This window comes from Varanus komodoensis, unplaced genomic scaffold, assembly GCF_004798865.1.
Source record: "Varanus komodoensis strain SLA01 unplaced genomic scaffold, ASM479886v1 scaffold3, whole genome shotgun sequence".
Taxonomy (NCBI): Eukaryota; Metazoa; Chordata; class Lepidosauria; order Squamata; family Varanidae; genus Varanus; species Varanus komodoensis.
Window position 1 is genome coordinate 58799045 of NW_025335761.1, and position 26813 is coordinate 58825857.

The 26813-nt window shown below is 41.2% G+C and overlaps 1 long non-coding RNA gene across 2 annotated transcripts in view; it reads right to left on the reverse strand.

Annotated features, from left to right (window-relative positions):
- LOC123026240 overlaps positions 1-26813 on the reverse strand; it is a 29384-nt gene that overhangs the window by 1569 nt on the left and 1002 nt on the right. Inside the window, exons 2-5 of one of the 2 annotated variants that reach the window (XR_006415261.1) lie at positions 25425-26094; positions 18693-18934; positions 9106-9187; positions 7580-7756 (exon numbers count right to left, since the gene is read on the reverse strand). This is a non-coding gene — a long non-coding RNA (uncharacterized LOC123026240). Of the gene's footprint in view, positions 1-7579; positions 7757-9105; positions 9188-16860; positions 17090-18692; positions 18935-25424; positions 26095-26813 lie in introns of those variants that run through there. The other variant, XR_006415262.1, reaches the window with a different exon arrangement.

Sequence of the window (26813 nt, forward strand, 5' to 3'; positions counted from 1 at the left end):
GATTGATTGCAAGCTGGTCCTGGCCACAAAGGGTGGTATTTGGGCAGGCCCTTCCTGTTGTGCTCAGTATTGCGCAGAGCCCAGCTCATGCTAAATCATTCATGGTAAGGCCCAGTCTCTCATTTAATTTGTGCAAGCCCGAACTTGCATATGGAAGTGTCGCCATCCACTCATAAACTTTACTTGTGTATCCTCCCAGCAATTTAACTCCTAAAAGCCCTCAACAAGTGTATGCTAAAAGATTTTTGTGTCCATAGTAAGAAAGTTACATATACGGCCCTGCCCAAGTTTCTCTGCTAGATCTAAATGTGCAACAAGAAATCACAAAAACTAATTAAACAGCATCAAATACAAGGCACAGTTTATTCAAACTGTTGCACAAACTTCACTTGTTTGCTGTGTTCAGTTGCACTTGTCCTTTTGATTTTTTAAATTAGTTTCTCTTCCAACAGAAATAATAAACATCCACAACAGACAGGTACAACTGAAGACATGAAAAACTAGCTCCATTCTAGGAGATGAAGCGAATGTTCTGCATTTGGTTCATTCTGATTACATTACAGCCAGTGCACCATCACTGAAAAATCTGGTCACACAAGCTTTGAACTTAATCATGTGATTGGCCCTGTCTAATTTGGATTAGGCAGATGGGAAAAGGCCTTTAGTTATTCGTCCCTAATATTTATTCATTTCATTTATATACAGCCTCCAGCCAGAAATGTTCTCCGGGTGGTTTACAAATATATAAACACAGACAAAAATAACAGTATCACAATAAAAACAGCAACAATGACCAATAAGCAACTATAGTAAAAAACAACGCCAAGTTAACTAATCAAATTGGTACACAAGTACAAGAGCAGCATCTAACAAAACCCTACTAAAACTACAACTTTAACTATTAAAATGCTTGGAACATAAAAAGGGTTTTCACCTGGCATCAAAAGAAAAAATGAGTCAAACTTCTCAGGCAAACTTCTCTGAGAAGTTTATTCTGAAGATGGGTTGCCACAACTGACAAGGCCTTTCTCCTAGTCACCTCCTTTACTTCCCTGGAAGAAGCTCCCGGAGAAGGACCCCAGAAGATGAACTCATGGTCCAGGTAGGTGTATAAGGGATGAAGCATTTGTTCAGATAACTGGGCCCCAAGCCATATAGGGCTTTAAATGTTAGTGCACACACTTTGAATTCAGCCTGGACTTCAGCTGGCAGCCAAGTTCAGCTGGAAGAGGCAGCCCCACGAAAAGGGTCCTAGTCCTATACTCTTGGCAGTTGATAATCATTCCAAGGGGAGGAAAGCCAGCAATCTAGAGGGGAGGACAACCTAATTACTCTTTATTCCTCGCTCACAGAAGGGTTTGGTGCCCTTACACCCAAGAGCTGATAGTTGTAGTCTATAAATGTACAGACAATATAACAATGCTGTTACTGGGAAGGTCAAAAACACAGGAATAAATAATTTTGGAATACATTTATTTGGGAGTAAGCTGAAAGCATCAGGAGATAGAGACAGAATGTACCAGAGCGTGATCAACATTGGCTGGGGGTGATGGGAATAGTAGTCCAACATATCTGGAGGGGCACCAAATTGAGACACACAGCCATAACTCTCTGGTAGAAAACACCCTCTTTTCTACCATGTACAATCCCTGGTGTCTTGGAGAGAAGGGCTGTGGAGGATATCAGTCTGGAATAGTTCGGAGTAGACAGTCTCAGACTACGTTTTCTGATTCAGAATAAGGCTGTCTCACATCTTTATATCCAATGAATGCAGGGCTGTAGAACTCAAGTAATGGCTAATCATGGCTGAGGAATATAGTGATAACTCAGGATGCAAACCTATGCATGCTTATATGGAGAAAGTTCTATAGCTCCCAGCATTCCCCAGCTAGCTGTTCTGGTGGGGAATGCTGGGAGTTGCAGGTCCTCTTTCAGTCTAAGGATGCATGGGATTGTGCCCTGCAAAACCACTCTGTAGGCCACCTGGGCCTACATGTTCTGAAGGACAGGCCTTGCATTCGCTGTACACATATTTGATGTGTGTCTGGCCTTCCCAGCAAGAAAAATGGTGGCCTTGGTTGTGCCAACTATCTTTGATTTATGCAATGTTATTTCTTTGTTTATCAGAAGTTTAACATTTTATTCATTGGTTTTATTATATTTGATCAAGATTTTATCTTGTAAGCTGCCTTTTTTTTCTTTTTAATGAGAAAAGGTGCATAGACATTTTCTGAATGGTGTATTTTTTCTGAGTTTATTTGGCCTTCAAATCCTGGAAGTCCCTATTTTCCAGCACCCTCACTGTGCTTCGAAACTAAAGCATGCCGAAAACCTGTTAACTGTACACTTTGTGTAATGCAAGAGAAAGAGAGTGCTGGAAATTCGGTCTCTTGTTCTAAAGCTCTCTGTGCTTTCATGACAACATCATATGACCTGGATACTCCGAATAAAACAAATCTAAACCCAGGCATTGTTGGAAGGAGACAAGAGTTCATGACCTGAGTTTTAAAACAAAGGCAAACTTTTCCTGGAGAGCCAGTGTGATGCAGTGGTTAAGAACGTGGGACTGGGATTCAGGAGCTCTGGGTTCTAGTTCCTGCTCAAGCATGGAGCCAATGGGGCGATTTTGGGCCAGTCACAGACCCTCAGCCCAACTTATCTCACAGGGTTGTTGCTATGGGGAAAAAACTGAAAGCAGGAGGAGGAGAATGATGTACGCTGCTTTCAAAAGAAAAAAGACAGTATATAAATCTAATAAATTTGCAGGATTTGCCCTTCATTCTGTTGTTCTGAAGCACATTCTTAGTCTACCAGTATCTGTGCTAAATATTTATTTACACCTAGGCTTTTCAGATCAATTCCGCATACATTGTCTTCCCAAAGTTTCCCCCTGCCACATCAAAAAGGGTATCTTATTGGTACAGAGCAGAATCTGCTTTCAATGAATTCTGCTATTCCTGTGTAGAAATGGATACAAGTGATTTTCCATGTATTTTGGACTACAACTCCCAGGATTCCTGATTCTTGGCTATGATGGCTGATTAGAGCCATAGTTTTCAACTGGGAGTGCATTGCCTTGGAGAAGGATGTTTTGGAGAGAGATTTCCAGTTCATTCAGAAATAGCCCCAGTATGAACAGACTGACATTGAGTCTGATCTGAGCCATTTGATATGCTCCTACAAGAAAAGGGCTAGACCTAAGGCGGTCAAGCTAAGCCACCTGGTGCCCTCCAGAAGCTTTAGATTACAGCTCCTATCATCTCATACTGTTTGACTGATGGGGATTGCAGATGTCAACATCCAGAAGGCACCAGATTCCCATGCCATGTAGTAGGTCAGAGATGGGCAGAAGTCCCTTAAATTTTGGGACTTCCCATGCAAGCATGACCAATGATCAGGAAAGCTGGGATCTGAAGTCCAAAAGATCTGGAGATCCACTTTCTGCGCACTCTTGCTCTGCTTGGGTGGCTCCCTGGAGGGCCGAGTGCGCCATGCAGCAGAACAGTGACTGGCTTCCTGTGGCACTTGGCAGGAGGGATGGAGGAAGGCATGAATCCCCTTTGAAATTATGGATACCTGCTGCTTTTATGCTGTATTTGGATTTTATGGTTTTAATTTTATGATTTACTATAATCATAAAATCATATAGAATCAGAGTCGAGTTGGAAGGGGTCAGAGGGCCATCGGGTCCAGCCCCCTGCTCAGTGCAGTTAACCATCCTTCTTAGATGACTGTCCAGCTGCGTCTTAAAATGTGTCTAGTATGGGAAAGCCCAATCTCCCTAGGTCATTGTTTTCACTGTCACATTGCTCTAACAGTCAGGGATGTTTTCCTGACACAGTTCTTTCAATCTTTCCTCACAGGGTTTTACTTCCAGTCCCTGGATCATCCTTGTTGCCCTCCTCTGAATCCTTTCCAACTTGCCCACATATTTCTTAAATGGTGGTAGCCAGAACTGGACATAGTACTCTAGATGAAGGCTAAACGGTGCTGAATAAAAGGGAACCAGTAGTCCACGTGATCTGCCAGGAAAACATTTGTTACTGAATGTCCTATAAATACCTTAAGTAAATCCATGCCCAGATGATGCAGCCAAGTGATTTAAAGTGTGGGCCCTAGCTTGGGTGAGGTGGGTAGTATTTGGACTCTGCTTTGGACCACAAATGATCTTGGTCCAGCAAATATTCAAAACTCAATTTATAATGAGAACTCAAGCCTGTTTTACTGCGTGTCTTTACACTGGAGAGCTGCTTCCCACTGTTTGTACACTCAGGTAAACAGTGTTGTGCGAGTCATGCAATAAAGTGATCCCATTTTTCTATATTATCTTTTTATGAAATGGTTGTACCAGAGGTGGATCTCCAGGTCAGTTTCTTAATAGGGAAAATTGTTCCTCTCTGCCATTTACAGAAATGATGAAATTCATTGTATACAGACTGTGCCATGCCTCGAGCTCTGCTCATAGCTTGCTTTCGAAATCTGAAATATTTTTCCCAGTTGCTTTCGTGATGTCTGCGTTACAAGAGGCTGAACAAGGAGAACTTTAAAGGTTTGCTCAGTTGCTGTTTGTAAGTTGCCTGCAGAGATACCCAATCAGGAAAGAGGGGTTATGTTTCATTTTGTTGAAACTTGACAAAACCATGGAAACCCTCCACCCAGGTCAGGTCAGGTCAATGCAGGTTTAATTGTGTTTTACTTCGTGTGCTAAAAGCATTGACAAGCCTTGAAAAATATCCTATTTCAAAACAATGGCTGCGAGCTGCAAAGTAGAGATTGGATACATCCCTTCCCAACCTAAGACTGAGAAGCGGTGTGGACACAGTTGCTACACTAATGTAAACTCCTGAGATATGTACAACTTGTTCTTGCATCTTCTTGTCTAGCACACAAATGCTAAAGCTGTTCATCTGAAAGCCAAATCTGCATCTCATTACTGAGTTTTTCTGTCTCTGTGTATGATAGGGCTCAATGCTGGGAGAAAATTTGATGGCCCATTCTGGAACCCTTGAATTACAACGTATCAACACAGTAAAGTTAGATGATAGTTGTCCATTATAGGACAATGCTGCATGACACTTTGGCTGGACTGCTGGAATAAATATTTCCAGTGCTGCTATTTTTGCCAAGGAATGCCTAAGCAGTCCATCTAGCACTCTGTACTGGTGGCCAAACAGATGCCTTTGAAAAGTTCACAAGTAGAGCTCATATTGGGAGTGGTCTATCTATTGCCTTCTCTTCTCCTAGTATTTACTGATCAGATGATTGCTAGTTCTCTAGACTAGAAGGCTCACCACTGTCAGATACAGGTGCCATGAATTAGTCTAGAGTCCTTTCACAGATGTCTGCTCCATCCCCCTTAAGGGGCAGGCAGTTACCAACTGACCTATGAGCAAGGCCCATGGAGTTCAATGAGTCTTACTACTGTGCTGATACACAGAAAAGCAATGAAAGTTATTTTGCCCACACCAGAAAGACCAGAACTTGCAGGAAAAATGTTCTCATTCCTTATCACTGCATCTTCTCTGGCTCTAGCATATCTTCTTTTTTTTGCCAAGAGGCAAACAGAATGTTATACAGTATTTTAAATGGGGAGTACAAGATATTCAGAATGACACTGATAGCTTATTTTCAGTGACTTGGCTAATTTTTCACTTTCATAGCCCTCAACATGCCTTCTATTTTGACCCCCCCAACCCCCTTTCTTGTTAGTCATAGAGCTGATCAGCATAATATATAATTATCTTACATGTACCTAATTGGCTATTTGATTGCAAAGTGAATCAATTTGCAATTGCCTTATGGGGATTATTTTTACATACTGCTTGGAAATTTACCATTTAGAAGCATTATGTATCATATAATACAATAATAAATTAAAAATATAAATCAAGTAAGCTTGGTCCCAACAGACCCTGAATATGTGTTACCATTTATGTCCCATCATAATGAGAGGTGTTCACTTTATATTTTGCCTTTTTTGCCTTAAAAAAAAAACCTGTTACCAATCAAAGAGCCTTCCCTTATTTTATGACTACTCAGCTTGCAGTGGAGTCTTTGCCAAGGGATTTTAAATAATAAGGACTTCCAAAAGGTTGGGGACAGCTTTTGCTGCATCACCCTTATTAAAGTATTTGTTATAATGAGACTTGATCCACAGGAAAAGTTACTTTATAAAACTTATATATGGAAATATTTAACTTGTTTTTATGAATCCTAAGTACTCACAGACATCTATACTCTGGGCTGATCTAGACTGAGAGCAGCTTCATTGAAATAAATGGGGCTTAAGTTATTCATGGTCCAACCCCATATAATTCAGTCTAGACCTTACTTTAGCTAGTCATAACCTATTTATATTAAATCAGTTAGTTATTTAATAGATTTACACAACATTGTCCATATTTAAAAATATCTCTATGTGGTTTACAAAAAAATTAAAACATTATAAAACATTGTCATATATATTAAACTACAACTAAAATATGTAAGGCTAAAACATTTATTTAGAAAATGAACAAGACTATAAAAGATCCATTTCCTAGTTGTAGTGGAAGAGCTGTCTGCAGGTTGTGGTAAAACCAGCTAGATTTCTTTCAATGACCTTAATGGTCCTCTTTTCTGAATTAAGGAAGGCAACCTGCTCGATAGCTTGGCCCCAAACTGTTCGGGGCTGTATATGCCATTGCTGGCAGCAATAGCTCGCACTTCACTCGGTAGGGGATTAAGGCAGTTGCTGTAACACCGTTCAGTGTTGCAGTTGCCGCATTCTGCACTGCCTGCGGCTTCTTGATCAAGCGGAAGGGGGAGCCTCGAATAAAGTACATTACAGTCATCTGAACATGAGGTTACCTACACACAGACCACAGTCATCAAGTTATCCCTGTCCTGGAAAGGGCATACTTGACATTCCATCCTTGGAAGGTAATCAGCACTCCTTGCGGCATATGAGCCTCTAGTGGCAACGATGAATCCAGTACTGCACCCAAACGGCATACCTGTTCTTTCTCAGGAAGAGCAACTGGAACAAGGACAAGCAAAGTCCCCAATTCCTGTACTGCGACACACCTACCGGTAGAGTTTCCACCTTGTCAGAATTCAGTTTATTTATTATTATTTTTATTTATTTTTTTCAATTTATATCCTGCCTTTTTCCTACAAAGGGCTCAAGGCAGCTTACATCATTCTCTTCCTCCATCTTATCCCCACAACAACCCTGTGAGGTAGGTTGGGCTGAGAGTCTGTGACTGGCCCAAAGTCACCCAGTTGGCTCCATGGCTGAGCCGGGAATAGAACCCAGATCATCTGAGTCCCAGTCCCATGCTCTATTTATTTGTTTATTACAAGAATTTATATCCTGTCCTTCCGCGGAAGCGCTCAGGACGGCTTGCATAATATAAAATTCTAAAATGTAGTGTTAAAACTACAATTATTAAAACATTTAAAATTGAGCATATGAACTAAGGGAAAAAAAAGGAAACTTAAATAGAAAGTGTGACTATGAAACAAATAGAGACAGAAAATCTTAAAATATCTAAAACTCTTACTTGTTAAAATGATGGTTAAATAAAAAGGTCTTTACCTGGTGCCGGAAGGAGCTTCAGTTTGTTGACTGTCATCCATCCAGATACTAGTTCAGAACATGCATGGCCTCTTCCGAGTTGGATGTTGCAGAGAAACAGAACCAGGCGTCATCGGCATACTGCTGACACCTTGCCTCCAAACTCCGAATTGCGGCTTGCAGCAGCCTCATATGGACCTTAAATAGCACAGGAGACAAGATGGTACCGATTCACCCTGCAACTGACAGGAGTTGAGGTGCTACTCCCTGATACTGTTTTATGGGGGTGGCCCCTGCAAGTAGGAACAGGGCCAATGAAATGCAACATCTCCAATGACCAGCTCACAGGGAGGATCGAAAAGAATGCCATGGCCAATTGTATCAAAAGCCCCTGAAGGATCAAGCAGGATCAGTAGGACTGCTCCTCCCACCCTGCTCTTGGTTGCTGGCTTAGAACTGGGGTTAGCCAGTGGATCAGTGGATGGCCTGAACAAGGCAACCATCTTGCAAACTCTGCCTCATCCCATTCAGACATGCGGAAAAACTGGCCTCTTTCATGAAATGGTGTGACAAACTGAGAATCATTTTACATATGTACAGAACGAAGGCCCATGACCAGGTCTAAGGACACACAACAAACTGCCTACTGCACCCAAGTTCAAGACCAAGTCAATATCTTCTGCAACACATTGGCTTCCAGCAGAGTTCCTGATTAGCTGCACCTAAGATAATCTCCTTCCATCCAAAGCGCGTTCTATGGAAAATGGCCTTCAGTTTCAAACAGCGAAGAGTTGCTCCTGTTCAGTATCTGAAGCTGGCAGCACAAAATTATGTGGAGTAGTATTACAGGAAAGGTTTGATTACTAGATCACTTAATTTGAACTAATCACTGGACTAGAAAGAGAAATGCTGGACAATCTTAACCCCGCTTCTCATTTATACCGTGGCCCTATATCCAAAGCCAATCTCGGTGGGGGACAGAAACTGATGCCTTGTCTAAGATATCAGTGAGCAGCAAATGCTGCCAAGTGTTGGGGGTATGGGTCGTAGGCTAAGGACTACTGCCAAGCCTAAATTATCTGACCTGTTCCCTTCTCTATATTCTGTCTCAGCTTCCACAATGCAGTCCTATACATTTCATCTCCCAATTTTCTAGGAAATAAGGAAACAGAGACAAGACTACAATCCTCTGCAAGATTTGACAGTAGTTAAACAAACTTTTGTTGAAATATACTGAATAATGCATAAAACATGCAGCCCTGCTAATATTTTTCATGTATTTTGCAAATATTCAAAATACTTCCATGAAATAATCCACACCTGCTTACCTGTAGAAACTTCCCAACAACAGGCCCCACAAAGGTTCAGAGCCCTCATATGTGTGATGCACAAAGACCACAAAAAAGAACACAACTTCACCCAAAATCCTATTTCAACATTCAGTTTCATATTTCTGGATATACCTGTTCTCAAAAGGTATTTCAAGAGTAATGCAGTGGACACCAAAAGCAAATAAATAGCAGCACCCTGTTGGAACAATCACATACTTGAATTGTGGTTGCAGTCCTCACAGCTAGATGCCTATATTCTTAGTGAAGTACTTGGAATTCATGGAGTAGATGTCCAACTCTTGTTCAGCAAACAGTTCAACAATTATTTGCAAATACAAAAAAGAGCGAGGGAAAAAAGGTGAGAGAACATATAATAAATATCAAAGCATAATAATCATTTATGCTACTCTTAATATAAAAAGACAAAGGAGATAATGGGTTCTGATGTGTATGTTAATATAAAAAGTCCATTTATCCAATAAGCATCCATATATATTTATTTAGTTATTTATGCACATATTTATATGCTTCCTGTTACTGCCAAAAGGCCTTCCTAGGCAGCTTACAACAACATATTAAACTTATTAAAACAACATATTAAATGTATGTATAAATAACAAAATATTAAAACCTATTAAAACAATTAAAATATTAAAACAATATAACAATAATATAAAAAGGCCACCAGCATTCACAGGGCTATTATTATTATTAAAAAAAAAAGTCTTCACCTGGTGCCAAAAAGAAAATAAAGATGGTGCCAGGTAAATTTCCCTAGAGATGGGGAGCAGCAGTAGAAAAGGCCCTTCACCTATTTGCCACCCCCTCACCTCTCTTGAGAGAGATGAGATTGATTTTGCAGGAGAAATGTTCAAATGTAGCAAGAGCAGTAAGATACACAGTCTGCTGAAGGATATGTGGTGGGTGTTTATCCTTCTAAGTTTGAAGTATAAATCTCTTCGCAACGGTAAGTGTTCTCAGTACCCACTTTTGTTGTCCATATGTTAATCTACATCACAGGGTTGTAATTTAAAAGTATGAACATCTGCTATTATCACAGATTTTTCAAGAACAAATTTTAAACAAGCAATGACTTCCAATCAAGCGATGCCACTATAAGACAACCTCAGCAAATAGTTTGATTATTGCATACAACTATTTTTACTAGAAGCATTGGAGTCTTAATTTTTCAAAACACGGCTGAGTGGAGCAATCTTATGGTGCTTGGGATGGTGCCTCAGAGGCCACTGGCCATGTAGAAACCCTGACAAGGTCGTCTACACAGCCGTGACCTCAGGAGGGGAAAGTCTGAGCAGGGATTTCTCCCACTGCCATTGCAGAAAGTTCCGCAATGGTTCTTCCTCTAAGTTCCCAATGGCAACCCTGGAAAAGGATCCAAAAGGGAGAAAAAGGGGTAGGGCAGTGGCAGGAGGACATGATGATTCACTGGGCCTTCCTGTCTGTCCCCACCCAGACTCAGGGGCCCATCTAGCCTAAGATAACAATATTAGAGGAAAAGCTGGTATAAAGGCCTGTGTCTTTCCTCTACCTGGCTGGCTTTTGCTAGCAGGGCATCGGCTGAAGTCTATCCATATGACTGCACACCAAATGATGCAGCCATTTTTCTGTGTGAGGTCATATGGTGGTGGGATCCTCTGATTTTAGAGAATCAGAGCAAACAGCATTATTTCCATTATGAAGCCAGAATTTACACCATGAAGTATGGAAGTCAATCACTCAGCTTTGAAATAATGAACAAATGCTCCTTACTTCTCACACGCTCTAAAAATAACTGCTTACAGTCAGCTAAACTAGGCACACACAGAAATGGAGTACCTTTCCAGAAGCAACTGCAGTGAATGCGTTTTGCAAGTGAAGGCTACAAAATGAAAATGATTTCATGAGGACACAAACCAATAAAGGTTTCCGACAATTTGGTCACACCTGTGATCAAAGAACATGCACAAACAGGGAGGTGAAGATTTCTTCTCCAAAAGGCCATCCAGCCTGATCCAAAGATTAAATATCAGACTTGCTTAATCACTGAACTGCTTTTTCCATAAGATGACACCTACTCAAATATTAAAAAGACTAAAGTGCAGGCAAGTTGGCAAGGAATTAGAATTTGTTTATTCAGTTTGGCTTTGCTGAAAGTATAAAATATCTTGAATTCTAGGTAGTGGTTATATAACACAGTGATAATAGTGCATTTTTCTTTAGAAAGGAAGGAAGAAAAACATAGAGTGGAATAACTTTGAAGTAGTCAATGAGTATTTGCTTTATCCCATCCAACTTGACAATCCAAAAAATTGATTTTTTGTTGAATTTGTCCAGATTAAAAGCTTTGTTTGCTGGACAAATTCACATTTGTTTAAAATGTGAATTTCACATTTTCAGCAGCCCTATCCCAAATCACTACCATACCAACTCCACATGGCATGCACTGTCTTTCCTACAAGGAGGATGAGAGCAATAGCAGAGAAGAGCAGGACATGCATTAATTTTGAAAAGCCAAAATTCTCATCTATGTGCCTGTTTAGTGACCCTCAGTGACACTGAGCAGAGTTCAGTATCCAGATGTTGCCACTTCTTCTACAAAAGTGGTTATGTTTCAACAGGTTCTTATTTAAGAAGGAAACAGATAAAAATGGATGAAAGAGGAAGGGTGTGTGTGTCTGAAATAAAGAAATGGGCAGGCAGGTAGGCAAGCAGAGGGAATGGGGAATAGTCAACTCTTTGGGACTAGCCTCGCATGGCAGAAGTTCTGATTCCATTTAGCGTATTCGGATTTAGTGGTATTGTGGCTCAGAGTTGGTATATTTGAACAAAATTGGTTCAACATCACCATAAGTTCTTAGGAAAAAAAGACCAAAGAGAAAGATTTTAAAAAGCAAGGGAATGAGACCTGTAAAAATTAAAAGGTGAAAAATAATGCAGTGAAAAAAATAAAATGGGGTTCATGTTGCAGGCTGACACGAACCGTGAACCCTGGGTCTGATAAGGGTCTCCTGGTAATTTAGGAGAATGGAACTGTTGAATGGGATTTACTTTTTTTTTTTTTAAGTGTGCTTAATATTACAGCCTAAAGCATTATTTTGATAAATAACTCAGATTGTTTTTGAATCACGTTCATAAATTATTTGCCTAATGCAACCAAGTTCAGGCAATCCATAATTGTGAAATCACAATGTCTTAGGAGTTATTCTGGACCTGTATCGTAGACTAGTGTGGGCACCTTGAGCATCTCCAGATGATTTGGACTACTACCTCCATCGCCCCCAGCCAGCATAGCCAATGGTGAGGGATGATGGGAGCTGTGATCTCCAGATGTTTTGGTTTACAAATTGCTCACTACCTTGTCTGAGCATCCTTATTAGGAATACGCATGGCAGTGCACACTCTGAGACTGAGCAAAAAAGAGTTGCAATTCTGCACCAAGGTCATCTGGCACTAGTGCCACGAAAAGTGGGACTTCAGTGACCTCTGCACACAAATTAAAATGGAAATATTTAAATAATTTCCATCATTATTTGAGATTTGTTAATAATGGAGAGAAACAAGGAGCCGTACAAAGTATTTGAAACTCCAAGTTAATGACGGAAAATCTTACTCTGTCTCCCTCTGTGACTTCTGAGATGTTAATGTTGCTCACACACCCTACGCTCAATGAAAACCGACTTTCTCAGGAAAGCAAATTCAACAACCCTCACAATTCTGGCTGCTTCTGCTGAATTCTAGCAGGCACACAGACATGGGGATACCTGCTTGGATCATGGATTTTGTTCTTTTTCCTTCCTACTAGCCAGATCTTTAAGTAGCTCACTACTCAGTTCCCATATTCACCTCCATTTTCCCTCTGGTTTCTCTACTTCAGCCACTTACATGCAATACCATTTTCTTAGCAATCCTCCTGTGATCAGAATGCACTTTGAAAATTTGGATCTTGACTGTGTTTTTGGTAAGGCATGCAAAACTGTATCTTTCTTGGTGTTCCTCACCCCATGCAATGCACATTCTGAGAGGAGGAAAAACAACAAACCTATGCTGGAAAACGGAGCGTTGCTCAACAGTAGGCATTTGGCAGGCACATGTTCCTAGATTACATCTCCAACAGCAGGACAGAGTTGACATACTCGGCTAAATGGTCCAGTGATCTGACTTAATATATGGCTGTTCCTATGTTCTTTCAACCTTGCATCTTTTCACCTCCAGACTACAATTCTCAGCATTCTACAGTGTTATACTGCAACACATCTGGAGAGTACCAGGTTACGGGATTAAGGAAATAATTCTTGAATGTGGATTGTTCTGTTGTTGTTAGTTGTGAAGTAGTGTCCGACCCATCGCAACCCCACGGACAACATTCCTCCAGGCCTTCCTGTCCTCCACCATCACCCGGAGTTCACTCAAGCTCACACCAACTGCTTCAGTGACTCCGTCCAGCCACCTCATTCTCTGCCGTCCCCTTCTTCTTTTGCCATCTATTGTTCCCAGCATCAGGCTCTTCTCCAGGGACTCCTTCCTTCCCATTAGGCGGCCAAAGTATTTGAGTTTCATCTTCAGGATCTGGCCTTTTAAAGAGCAGTCAGGGTTGATCTCCTCTAGGACTGACCGGTTTGATGGCCTTGTGCAGGAGTTTCCTGCAGCACCACAATGCAAAGGCCTCAATTCTTTGGCGCTCAGCCTTCCTTATGGTCCAACTTTCACAGTAAATCGTAGGCAAAATCCAGTGAGACATTATGCATTCATTGTCTTCCTTCCTCCCTGCCAATTTTCTTCTGCAAATGGTGGATCTCTGTCATGCAAATGAGACACACAGTTTACAGAAGGAAAGCTTAACACTTCCCAAAGGAAGCCTCCAAATGAATGAGCCCCCAAATGAGCCCCCATGTGACCTCCAGTGACCTGATTCCTTCTGGAAACAATGTCTGCTTTTTTTGTGCAACTTGATATTGCACAAATCGTGGGGGGGGGGTCACTCACACAACAGAATTGGTGGGTTGTAGGAGAACTGGTAGGACCCCAGTGCCTTCCCTGGTTTTAGGAAAATACTTTTTTTTTTAAATGCCAGAATAAAATTGTTAAAGTGTTTCTTTTTTAAAGATGCAAGGCTTAATTCAGGATGGAAAAAATGCCACAGTTTGGCACCACTTTTTTAAAAAGAGGTAAACAATGGATAGTTTGATTTATGAGATTTTTCCAAACATGTTTTCAGGCATTTAGATGGCAGGTCAAAATCTGGGTTCAGGTTCAGTGAACAGGGCAAACTTGTACTTCATGTTTGGTTCCAACTCGAGAGAAAATGATAGCTCAGCAGAGTTACTGAATTTCAGTTCAATTCAGTGAACAAAGAAATGGGAAAATATGAAAACCAAAGAGGAAACTTTTTCCCTGCATTGATTTTCCAAATTCTAACGGAAGCTTCAGGGAGATGATTATCTGGCTGGGGTGAAAGGCAGGATTTCTTGACTCAAGAGTATTCTAAAGCAGTTGTGGATGACAGTTGGGCAGACGCAAAAGATTCTGATGGATGTGCTGCAGAGCTGGGGAGAACAAGAAGGGGAAGCAACATGAGCAGAGAGTAAGTGTTGGGTAAGCCTAGAGGAATGTCGTCCATGAGGTTGTGACTAAATAACAAAAGCCAACATGAAAGTGAGGCAACAGAGGAGCAAAAATGGATGAACAAAGAAGAAGCTTCAGGGAAAAAGACTAACAACCAGACAGGGCCAAACTCCACACAACATGCAATCCCAAGAAACTTTTTTCTTTGCTGAAAACTAACATTGAAAGGTGTTTTAGAAACATAGAACATAGAAACAGAGTGAGTCAGAAGGGGTCTCCCGGGCCATCTAGTCAGAACCGAGCTCTAGCTGGCTCCGCTCATGACATGCTCATCATGTGCATGTCTAGCCTATCCTTGAACACCCTCATCGATGGGGCCTCAACCACCTCCCGTGGAAGCCCATTCCATACCCTCGGGGTCCTGTCAGGAAGTACTTCCTGGCATCCAAATTTTGAACCTTGGTTCCTTGAGCTTGGCTCCGTTGGAGCACACCCTTCCCTCCTCTGCAGGGGAGAAGAGGTCTCTACCCACCTCCACATGACCTCTCCTCACATACCTATATGTTGCCAACAGATCCCCTTGGAGTCTCCTCAGGCTGAAAAGACCCAGTTCCCTCAGTCCTGCCTCATACAGCTTTCCCTGCAATCCGGTCACCATCCTTGTGGCGCTGCGCTGCACTGACTCTAACCTGGCTATCTCCTTCCTGTAATAAGGGTCCCAGAACTGAATGCAATACTCCAGTTATGGGTGCACCAGAGTCATATACAGGGGTAGTAATAACCTCTCAATCTAGTAGCCACACTTCTGGCCATGCCACCAAGGGTGGCTTTTGCCATCTTGATCGCTGTGTCACACTGCTGACTCATCTTTAGCTTGCAGTCGATCAATACCCCGAGGTCCCTTTCACAAGTGCTGCTCTCCAGCCACTTGTCACCTAACCTGTACTTATGACAGCTATTCCTATGCCCCAAGTGCAAGACCTTGCACTTATCCACATTGAACGCCATCCTGTTGTCTCCTGCCCACTTCCATAGTCTGTCCAGATCCTTTTGGATCTGGATTACCTGCTCCTCAGTTGTGGCCACTGCTCCAGTTTTAGGGTCTGCGAATTTGATCAGCAGACTCTTCACCCCTTCTTCCATGTCGTTAATGAAAAGATTAAACAGGATTGGCCCCAGGACAGAGCCCTGGGGGACCCCGCTTGTCACTGGCCGCCATCCCGATGATTCCCCACTAATGGTTACCCTCTGCTTTCGGTCAGTCAACCATGCCCTAATCCATCAGACAGTGCTTTGGTGTATCCCAAAACTCCTCAGTTTCTCAACCAGGATATCATGTGGCACTTTCTCAAAGGCCTTGCTGAAATCCAGGTAAAGCACATCCACTGTGTCCCCTCCATCTAGCCACCTTGAAACCTTGTCATAGAATTTCACAAGGTTCATCCGGCAGGACCTGTTTTTTGCGGAAGCCATGTTGTGTGGCTGCCAGCCTCCCTTCCCTATCTAGGGTTACTAGGTCTCTCGCTCTTATGAGCCTTTCCATTGTCTTTCCTACAATGGACGTAAGGCTAACTGGTTTGTAATTCCCCATGTCCCTTCTGCTACCCTTTTTGAAAACTGGGACCACTGACGCCACCCTCCAGTCCTCTGGAACATCACCTGTTTTCCACAAGACCTCAAAAATGGAGGCCAGTGGGCTTGAGGAAACCCCCGCCAACTCCTGAGGTACTCTTGGGTGTAACCCGTCAGGACCTGGAGTCTTTATAACATCCAGTGCCCTGAGGAGTTCCTCAATTTCTTGGGTGGGGGGGCTCTAATCTGTGCCCCTAAGTCCCCAGGATCTCCCCCATCCTGCTTTGGGGAGAACACAGAGGCAAAATAGTAGAGTAGAAACTTTCCCTGCTGCTGGTTTTGTGCTTAACTCTCCCTTCTCATTCATTTCTCCTAAGTTTCTAGATGCAACTTTATCCTTTCAAACATGCAATCTGAGCCCTATTTTGAGGGTGAGGGGGAAGAGAAAGCAGCAGCAGAAAAGTGGGGAATGGGTTAATTATCCCTTTCCCCTGTTGCTTCACACTGCAACTTCCTTCTCATCATAATTCTTTTCAGCAAAACATAATGCCAGGCCATATTTTTCATTCACATGGTTCTATGTAAAATGCAGCCTAGTTCTCAGAGGCACTTTTGCAATAAAGGCAAGCTTCTGACTATTATTTTTGGCTTTAGAGGGGCACTTTTACCAGGCTGTTTTCTAATAAAGAGCAAATGGGTACTGAGTCTCATTTTGGGCACTGTGTATCTCTCTCAAGCTTCTTGTTCAGTATGGGTGATCATGATTTTCCCAGTAGTTTCAATGTCATGTTCACTTCATCTTCTTCCACCTAACTAGGATAATGACATACAACCTACTTCCATAATCAAATTCTATAATATGCCACATACAGTGTTGTATCCACAGAAGCCAACTGGCAAATTGAAAGACTGAAACAAGAGGAGGTGCATAATTGGTCATAAATGGGTGGGATGGTCACCATTGCTCCAAGATTATCAGTCTTAGCCAAAGCCTTGGGTGCAGATGCTCACTGATAAAATTGAGCAATTCTCGTCTACTCCGATACTGTGGATGGTTGTTGGAATTCTGAAAAGAATTATATTTAAGAAACCTTGTTATTTATTAACATACTCATATACAATAAGGTATCTTAAGCTTTAAAGTTCATTAATGACTTTACAGATCCAGACTTACATTGACTAGAAGTGCCCTCATAGCCATAGGATTATATGGAACTAGTGCTTTCCAATTGTGGGTACAACACAGCAGATTACAAATGTTCAAGGGTTATGTCATCTACACATTCTGGGAGAACATGGTGCTTTTAGTCTTCTGTATGACACATATGGTATGTCACAACTGAGGTCACAAACTCCAGAAAAGAGATGTGGACACTGGCACAGCAGAGGCAGACTTTGTGGATTGGTGGGCGCTCAATTCTTTGAATTCCCTTTTAAAAAATGGAATTAACTGTCTCGATATTTTAAAGAACCCTTTAAATGTTCTTAATCAGAACATGACTGCTGTTAAAATGCTGTGTGATTTGTAGCATTTTCAATAAAAATATTCTTGTGAACTGTTAATGTAGCCACCCTTGCTTTTCAGATAACTTTCACTGGGGCTAGCTCTGGTTAGCTGAATAAAAGAAGTTCCATGAAGTACAGCCTCTAATATGCTTCAGACATGTTGGAATTTATAGATCAGCCACTGGCATAATTTAACAATTACTTGCTTTTAAGATTTTGTCTTCTTGTTTAACCAGATGAACAAATAAATATCAGTTCCAGAACTACGTTTTTATTGCAGGTCTTTAAAAGGAATATCCTGTAAATTGAAGCATAAAATGGTATCCCTCAAGCCACTGCTCTGAAAAGATGGCTCTAGCTTTTCCTAACAGATTCATAACTCAAATTAGTCATATGTCATAGTTGAAGACAACAGATTATATTTTATTTTAATACAGAAAAGCAAGAATTCATGGGAAATGTCCACAAAAGAAAAGGAAAATCAACGAATAAGGAAAGGAAACCAGGCAAAAATTTCCTGGTTGAAAGGCAAAGTACAAAGTAAGTATTATTATGCTGGTGCAGCTCATCATCTTCTTGCGGTTAAAGAGAGAGGTGCCCATGTCAGCAGGTGTCCTTTCTAGGAATACTTGGTTAGATTAGGAACTGCAGGCATAAATTAAGCCTCCATCCAATAAGCAGAACACGGAGGGCACTCTGGAAGTGGATGGCTATGGAAGACAACTCCATAGCTTCCCAAAATCTTGATCCCAGGCAAGTTGGTCTTACATTTAGTTAGGGTATGGTTTCGTTCGTTTGTTCTTAGTTTAATCTCATTGCTACTTATTTAAATAAGCAAACATTTTCCCTTTTATTTGATCCATTTAGAAAAATGAAATCCAAATGGATAATTGTTATTTATTTATTTATTTATTTATTTATTAAAACATTTCTATGCCGCCCCTTGCCGAAGCCTCGGGGCGGCTCACAACACAAAATAAAATACAATAAAATACAAAAATAACAATATAAAATTAACAATATAAAATAAATAACAATATAAAAGAAGTCGCCCTGGCCAGATAATATAAAATAACCATCCCATTGTATATTGAAGAGAAATTCTCTCCGTTCCTTCACTTTTTTCAGCACTTTATCCATTTCCTTTCAGTGTTCTTACTTACCAGTATCTTTTTGATCCCAAGTCTTTACTCATCAGGAAGGAACTTCAGTCTCTTGACCATTTTAACCGCCATTTTCTGCCCCAGAAACAGTCTGTATTCTGAGAAATGTGGGAATTACAATACTAGTAGCTTCTTCCATCATGCATCTCTAGGCAGTAATCTCAGACCCAGAGTCTGTGTTCAGCAGGTGGTCACTTCTTCAGACCATACCTTGGAATTTGATTTATTCCATGAAAACCTCACTGCAAGCAAGAGTAGATAACGTCACTGAGCTATCCCCCTTACATCCAAGAGCTGTTTCCTGCTTAGTCATCATAAATTCAGGCCTATCTGCATATGTATGAAGTCAGTTCAGTATTTTTCACAGAGCTGGATTCAATGTAGAGAGCAGCCTTTGACTTGCATGCACCTTCTGTTGGAAAAACCAGACAGAACAGGCATGTCAACAAAGATGCAGAATTATTCCCTACCAGGTCTTGTTTTGACCCAAGTATGAGGCTGAATTCTCTCACGTGGTAAAGCTAATTTTGGACTCTACCACCGCTCACAAGGTGGAAAATCCCTGTCTAAAAACACCACCACCTCCCTCTGCACTGAAATTTAGCATGTCAAGGAGAAGGGTAGGATAAAACCTACTCTCTGATACACGAGTGTTCTGTGTGGGGAAAGTATTCTGTGCCCTTGAGCATTTCATCACATAAATTCCAACGGGCAGGCAGAAGCACATAGCAAAGGCGCAGATTTATCACCAAGGCTTTAGGGTGTAAGCAAACTTATTCAAGTCTGATCTGGACAACCTCCTGCTGAAAATCCTAAAACAGACATGTGCAAGTCAACCAAAGTTTTTGGGAGATGGATTTAGACACAGCTTTAGACTCACCAGACTTTCAACTGATAGCAAGTGGGCAGTGGTTCAGTATCTTCTGGGCTCTCTTTATACAGGCCTAGTCAAAAAAGTCTGCTTATAAACACGAAGTGAGGGCTAGCTTCAGCCTGGAATCCGCGTAGGCTCAAGTTGTTAGGGCTTATAGGGAAGCTCATGAAGGAAAGCTCACGACAGAGTAATACCAAGTCCAGGCTATTATTCAGTTGTTTTTTAAAAAAGCTACACAGCCATTTCACACCAGATTCTTTCCCAAATCACTTATCCTTTGTCTGTCATCCTTTCACCAGCCCATTTACTATTGTCCTCTCCCCTGAATAGAATATCTCTACTTCCAGGGGGGACAATTAACCTACATTCCTATTCACTGGAAGCCAGTGCAGAGCTTGAGTTCAGACACAGCTACCTCCCTAGCTTTTCAGACAAGGTCCTCTAATCAGATTGCCTGCAGCAGCAGCAGGGCCAGCCTAGATAGGGCCAGCCGGATCTTCTGCTGTGAGCAATGATCACCAGCAACAGTGGGGCAGAAGAGGGGAAAAAAAGGAAAAGCGATTTCCCTGGGTTGACTGCCAATTTGCACTGAGTAAAAAAAGCTCTTACATGGAATCACCGTGACACAGGGCTCTTTGGCACAGGAATCTGCAGAGAAAGCCAGCCAGCCAGCCAGCCAGCCAGCCAGGATTAGGTTATCACAAGAACATAAAATCCATGTCAGACCAAAGGGCCATCAGACCAAAGGGCCATCTAATCCAGCACTCAGTATACATGGAGACAAACCAGCTGCCCACAGGATCCTTCAGGCAGGGTGGGTACAAGAGCTCCTCCTGCCCAAGTTCCTCAGCAACTGCTATATGCAGGCATGGCTGTACTACCTTCTTCTCCGATGAAGGTATTACACAGTCCTGGTACTAGTTAGGCTAGTGGCCACAGAGAGCCTCCTCCTCCTCCGTGAATCTGTCCCCTTTTACCCTTTTAAAGCCATCCAAATTGGCAGCCATCACCACTTCCCATGGCAGCAAATTACATAGTTTAACTATATGTTGTGTGAAGTACTTTTCTCTGTCCCAAACCTTCCACCAATTAGCTTAATGGGATGACCCCTGTTGTCCTTCTCTGTATTTATTCCAACTCAACAATATCCTTTTGTAGGTATAACAGCCAGAACAGAGCACAATATTCTAAGCATGCTCATACTAACGATTTGTACAAAGGGAATAAGATCTTGGCAGTTCTCTTTTCTATTCTGTTCCTAATTATGGAGTTTGCCTTTTTCACAGCATCTGCACACTGGGTTGACATTTTCACTGAGCTATCTACCCCATGATCCCTTTCTTGCTCAGTCACGGCTAGTTCAGAATCTACCAGTATATACTTGAAATTGGGGTTTTTTGCCCCAACATGCATTACTCTACACTAGCCGTTTTGATGCCCATTCTCCTAGCTTGGAGCGATCCTTTGGAGCTTCTCACAATCCCCTTTGGTTTTAACTCTACTTTGGTGCCAACTGCAAACCTGGCCACTCCACTGCTTACTCATTCCAGATCATTTATGAATAGGTTCAAAGGTACTGGTCCTAATACAGAACCCTGTGGGACTCCATTAGCTACATCCCTCGATAGGGAGAAGTGGCCATTAATCCCCACTCTCTGTCTTCTATTCTTTAACCTGTTAGTGATCCGTAAGAGGATTCCCCCATATCTTATATTCCATGACTGCTTAGTTAGCTCAGGAGCCTTTGGTGAGGTATTTTGTCAAAAGCCATTTGGAAGTCCAAGCAAACAATGTCTATTGGATCAACTGTCTATGTGCCTACTGGCACTCTCAAAGAAGTCCAATAGGTTAGCAACACAGGACTTACTGTCATGTGGATTCTTTTTTGGTGGGCTTGTCCCTCTACATGCTTTCTGAGTCTGTCTTTAATACTGCTCTCAGTTTGTCCAGAAAAAATATTAAGCTAACTGGCCTGTAATTCCCTAGATCCCCCTGCTTCCCCTTTTAACAATTGGTGTTACCTTGGCTGTTCTCCAGTCTTCTGATACAAAGGCTGATTTTAGGGACATCTTAAATATTGTGGTAAGGTCAGCAATTTCATGTTTGTGTTGAGAACTCTAGGCTGGGTATCATCTGGACTGATTTACTGACATTCAGGTTGTCACTAAGTTTGAGAATGTCACTTTTTGGTCACTATCTGCCTTAATACACTCCCCAGAGAGGTTTGCCTGGTGCTGACGTTACATTCTTTTTGGCGCCAGGCAAAAACCTTTTTATTTGCCCATTATTTAATTAGGCTTTAACATTGTCATGCTCAGTATTGTATTTTGTTGTGATTTATTTGCTGTTGTAAGCCATCTTGTGACATCTCATAAAGGATGGGGTACAAATATTGTTAATAAATATTTTTCAATTTTTCAGAATACATATATCTTGGCAGTTCAGAAACATATCTGCTCTTCATCCTCTACTGAGATGGATACAAAAATAATTCAGCTTCTCTGCAATTTCTTTATTCCCTGAGTGCTCCTTTAATTCCATTATTGTCCAATGGTCCAACTATATCTTTAGCTTTCTTCTGCTATATTTAAAGAATCCTTGATGTAGTTACTAATATGCTTCTCAAACTGTTTCCTTGCTTCTCTGATTGTGTCCTTGCATCTCCCTTGTACAAGCTTGTGGTTCCTCCTCTTTTCATTTGAGCAAGACTTCTTCTCCCTTATTATTTCTGCATTAATGATGCTGATGAGTTCTTGGACCTTGTGCTCTCACTTGTGGTTTACACATCATCTGTGCCTCTATTATAGTATTTTGGCATAATCTCCAAGCACTCTGAAGTGAATTAAACTTCTTAATTCTTCTCCTCAGTGTCACCAGTTCCCCCATTTTTTAGAAGTTTCCTATTGAAATCAAATGCAACTGTGTTTGGCCTCTTCAGCGGTCTTCTTTGTAACTGTATATTAAATCTGATACCAGCACGGTCACCGTTTCCTATTTCCTTACCTGTTTCCTATTTCCTTACCTTATTGCATTCCCACAGTCCATTTGGGGGGCTACCCAGTCAAAAATGATTTTTTTTCATGACTCTACGAGGAGGGTCCCATTCTCCCTTAAAGAGGTGGTGAGAAACCATCTCAGGACCTGGAAGAACTAAGTAACTTTAGGCTGATAATAAATGTTACCTTTTCAGGCAAGGTCCCTGAAAGTGTGGTACCTTACCAGCTTTGGGCACTCTTGGATGAGACTGATTAGGCTTCAGGCTGATAACAAAGAAGAAAGCTTTCTCTTTCATCCCAAATTATGGAATGATCTCTCCACTGAGGTCAAGCTGGCATCAACTTTACTATCTTCTCAGTGCCAGGTTAAGACTGCTTTCTTTGCTGAAGCGTTTATCAACTTCAAATAGCATGTGAGGATGTGGGGTCTTACCAGCTGATAAGCAGGACTAGCAGTATGAACTGATTTTAGCTGCTTAGTCATTAAAATGTGGTTTTAAATTTTAATGTAATTTTATGGTAGTTTTATTTTGTATTGCATTTTACTGCATTTAACAACACTTGTTTACCACTCAGAGCTTCAGCTATTAGGTGGTATAAGAATTAAATAGGCAAATAAATAAATAAAGGGGCAAGGGAGCCTTCTAAGTGTGAAGAACTACAGTGACAAAGTGTTAACATACATGTTAGTTAAGCAACTGTGCAAGTTCAGCAACAGGGCAAGGAGATCAGTGATCCTCTTTCTTTCCTTCTCAAACAAGTAAGTGTAAATTGTGTATTCGTAACTATAAATTCCCCACCGTTTCTTAGTAAACAGTGTCAGATAAACAAACCCAATAATATAAATTTAAAAATAACAAAAACAACTCAGTTATAAAGGTAGAAAGCCAGCAGAAATGAGTAGGTCCTCAAGTGTATTGCACCAAGTGCTACCAGTGTAAATATTGGCTGGATAGACAGAAGTTGTAGGTGTGTGCGTAGCGTAATGAATGCCTGGTTCTGAGGGAGCAATGTGTTCTAAGGCCAAGAATGCTGATCTGGAGAAGCTAACAAGACCTTTGGGAACCAAACAGGAGTGTCCCAATTCTTGGGTGACTGCTCCTCTGCTGTCATGGAAAATGGAGGTCTTAGGAAAGGGACCCATTCCTCGTTTCTCCAAGGTGGTAGTGGGAGATTCAATCATTAGGCACCCAGCTAAATTTGTGATGGACATGTAGACCACACAGGGTAAACTACCTGCCAGTTGCTAAGGCTATGGGTATGCTGGAGTCAGCAGTTGTGATTCATGTTGGTATCAGTGGTGTGAAGAAATGTAGTTGTAAGATCCTGGACACCAAATTTAGGGTTTAGGTAGAAGGTTAAAATTCAAGATCACCAAGGTTGCTTTTTCTGAAATAGTATCGGCTCTATGTGCAGGGCAGCTAGCAAGGCAAAAGCTGAGAAGTCAATATGTGGGGAGATGGTGGTGAAAGGAGGAGAAAATGAAGATGAGAAAGTTTCTGATTGTCCAAATGTAGAAGGGTAAGGAATAGGCCGTAAGAAACATGACAGCCATTCAAGGAGGCCTAATCATCAAAACAGTAATTACATGCGCCAAAGATGTCTGGACAGAGACACTGTACATGTGACTCCTCAGCATGCTAAGCAGTAATGAAATAAGAGAAGTCCTCTTGTGGCTCAGTAACTGATAAGTGAACAGAAAGCAGAGAGTAGGGATAAATAGTAAATTATTCCAATAGAGGAATGTATAGCAGTGGGGTCCTACCGGGATTTGTACTGCGTCCAATGTTTTTCAACTTGTTCATAAACAATCTTGAATTAGATTATTCATAAATAATCTTGAACTGAATAAAGTTGGACAAGGAAGTGGTCAAGTTTATTGTTAACACCTAGCTATCTGGGATGGCTAAAACCAACAGAGATTGTTATGAGCTCCCAAAGGGTCTCTCCAAACTGGGAGAATAGGGATCAAGATGGTAAGTGCAGTTTAATGTAAGCAAGTGTTAAGTAATACACCTTGGGGGGGCATCCCTCCCCCTTGCCAATTTCAAGTATAAACTGATAGAATCTGAGTTAGTGGTGACTGACCAAGAAAGGCATCTTGGGGTTATGGTGGACACCTGAATGCTTGATGACAATGTTGACCCATGGCTCAGAAAAAGGCAAATTCACTTTAGGCATAATTAGGAAAAGAACGGAAAATAAAACTGCCAGTATCATATTTCTCTTATACAAATCTATGGTGCATCCACTCTTAAGAATGCTGTTCAAAGTTCCGGTTGCTGCACCAAAAACGGTTTAACAGAGTTAGAGAAAGTGCACGAAATAGCAACTAAGACAATCTAGGAGTTGGAGTAACTCTTCTCTATGAGGAAAGATCACAACAGCCTAGTTTAGAAAACATGTGCGCAAAAGGAAATGCCATAGCAACGTACCAAATTATGTTAAGTGTAGATAAAGTGGATAAGGAGACATTTTTTTCGCTCCTTCTTAATACTAGTCCCATGAAGCTGATTGGTGAAAGGTTCAGGACAGAAAAAAAGCATTTCTTTAAAGTGCACATAAACTGTGGAATTCACTTCTATAAGATGCTAACTCTTGTATCAGAGGCATATCTCTATGTATGCCAGTTGTACAGAACTTGAGCAGGAGGGTGTTGATGCACTTGTGTCTTGCTCATGGGATCCCATGGGCAATTGGAAGACCACTGTGTGGATAGAATGGATGTCTGATCTAGCACTGCTTTTTTTATGGTTTTAAGTCTTGCAATATAGGTGCTACTGTGACATGTAAGGTAACTGGATTAGGCTTGTCATCAACCTTAGCCAGCATTATTTTATCCTCAAAATGTTCTTTAATTACCTTCTTCAGGTATACTGAACTATAGGCACCTTCAAAATTCATCCTTCCTCTTCTGTACCAGATCAGGGACTGAATATGTTCTTAACTGTCTTCCAAACACTTTGCCATTTTTATAGACTTAAGGAGAGAATCAAGTGGGTCCCAGAAAATGTTTTGTCACTTGAGGAATCTGCTCCATTGCTGTGAAATTTATAGCACGTTTGATGGCACATGGTGTCAGTTGTATGAAGCTTGTCATCAGATGTTATCTTAGAGTTGATCTTCTCTGCTCAACTGTCTTCATATCTATTAGAGAAGTTAAACATTGCTGTTCAGAAAACCAAAGTTTGAACAGAAAAACTGTTGAATCTTCTCTTTTTTCCTATAGAAAACTTGGATGGTTTACCACAAAGCTGATAGCATTCAGGGAAGGTAACCATTAGTTCTTGAGAATGAGAGGTACAGACTTCACCACCAGCCATTTGTGAATCTTTGTTAGTATGGCTTCTCTCTTGTTTGATAACATTTATATTGTAATACATGTGACAGGGCTGGTTGTATGCAAACGTTGGCTAAGTGACATCACAACGTCATTTCCACATTTATGACATGTGCTGTTACTTCCGAGCTGCCTTTTTTAAGTGATGCCTTCATGGAATGGTCTTTGGCAGATTACACACTTATCCATCTCCTGTACAACAGAACACATAAAGAGTTTGTTATGCAATCCTGCTAAAGTTTTAAAAATAATAAATGTAGATTTTTATTTCCTTTTCAACACACTTCTGCTATTGTCTATTATTTGTCCCAGTGAAAAGGTGTGTTAATGAGTGCCAGTGGTGTCTTTAATTCCCCATTCCTTGAAGCTTAGTGTGTGGCACTGAGCCTATTACTAAGTGGGGTGCCCTACCTTCTTACAAAGCTGTGTGTGTCTTCAGACAAATGACTGATACTTCCAGTTTATGGTTGCCTTCTACTTCCCTTACGATCAGACTTACGTAGTGAGTCAGAATCAAAAGGCACACAGAATGATTTCTAAGCACAGACAGTGCAAGAACCATCCTGTCCAATTTCATCCCTTTCACAAGGATTACTCACAGAACATTATTTAACTGAAGAGGAGAAAATTAAAATGCAAAAAAACAAACACACAAACCTGACCCCAAAGTTACTGCAATGGCTGCAGGTCTAGGAAAAAAAACTTTCTCTGCTAAAATTGTCTTAGTTATATTCTTAAACAGTTGAGGTCTTCTTCATCAGGGGAACCCAAACAAAACCTACCCACTACAGAATGTAGTCAGGATTGCACTTAGAAGTATGTATTGAAAGCAGAAAACAAAAGATGCAATTTGTTGATGCCTATGGTAGTTTTACATATGATGGGTCAAAGTTCAGTGCTGTATTGCATTA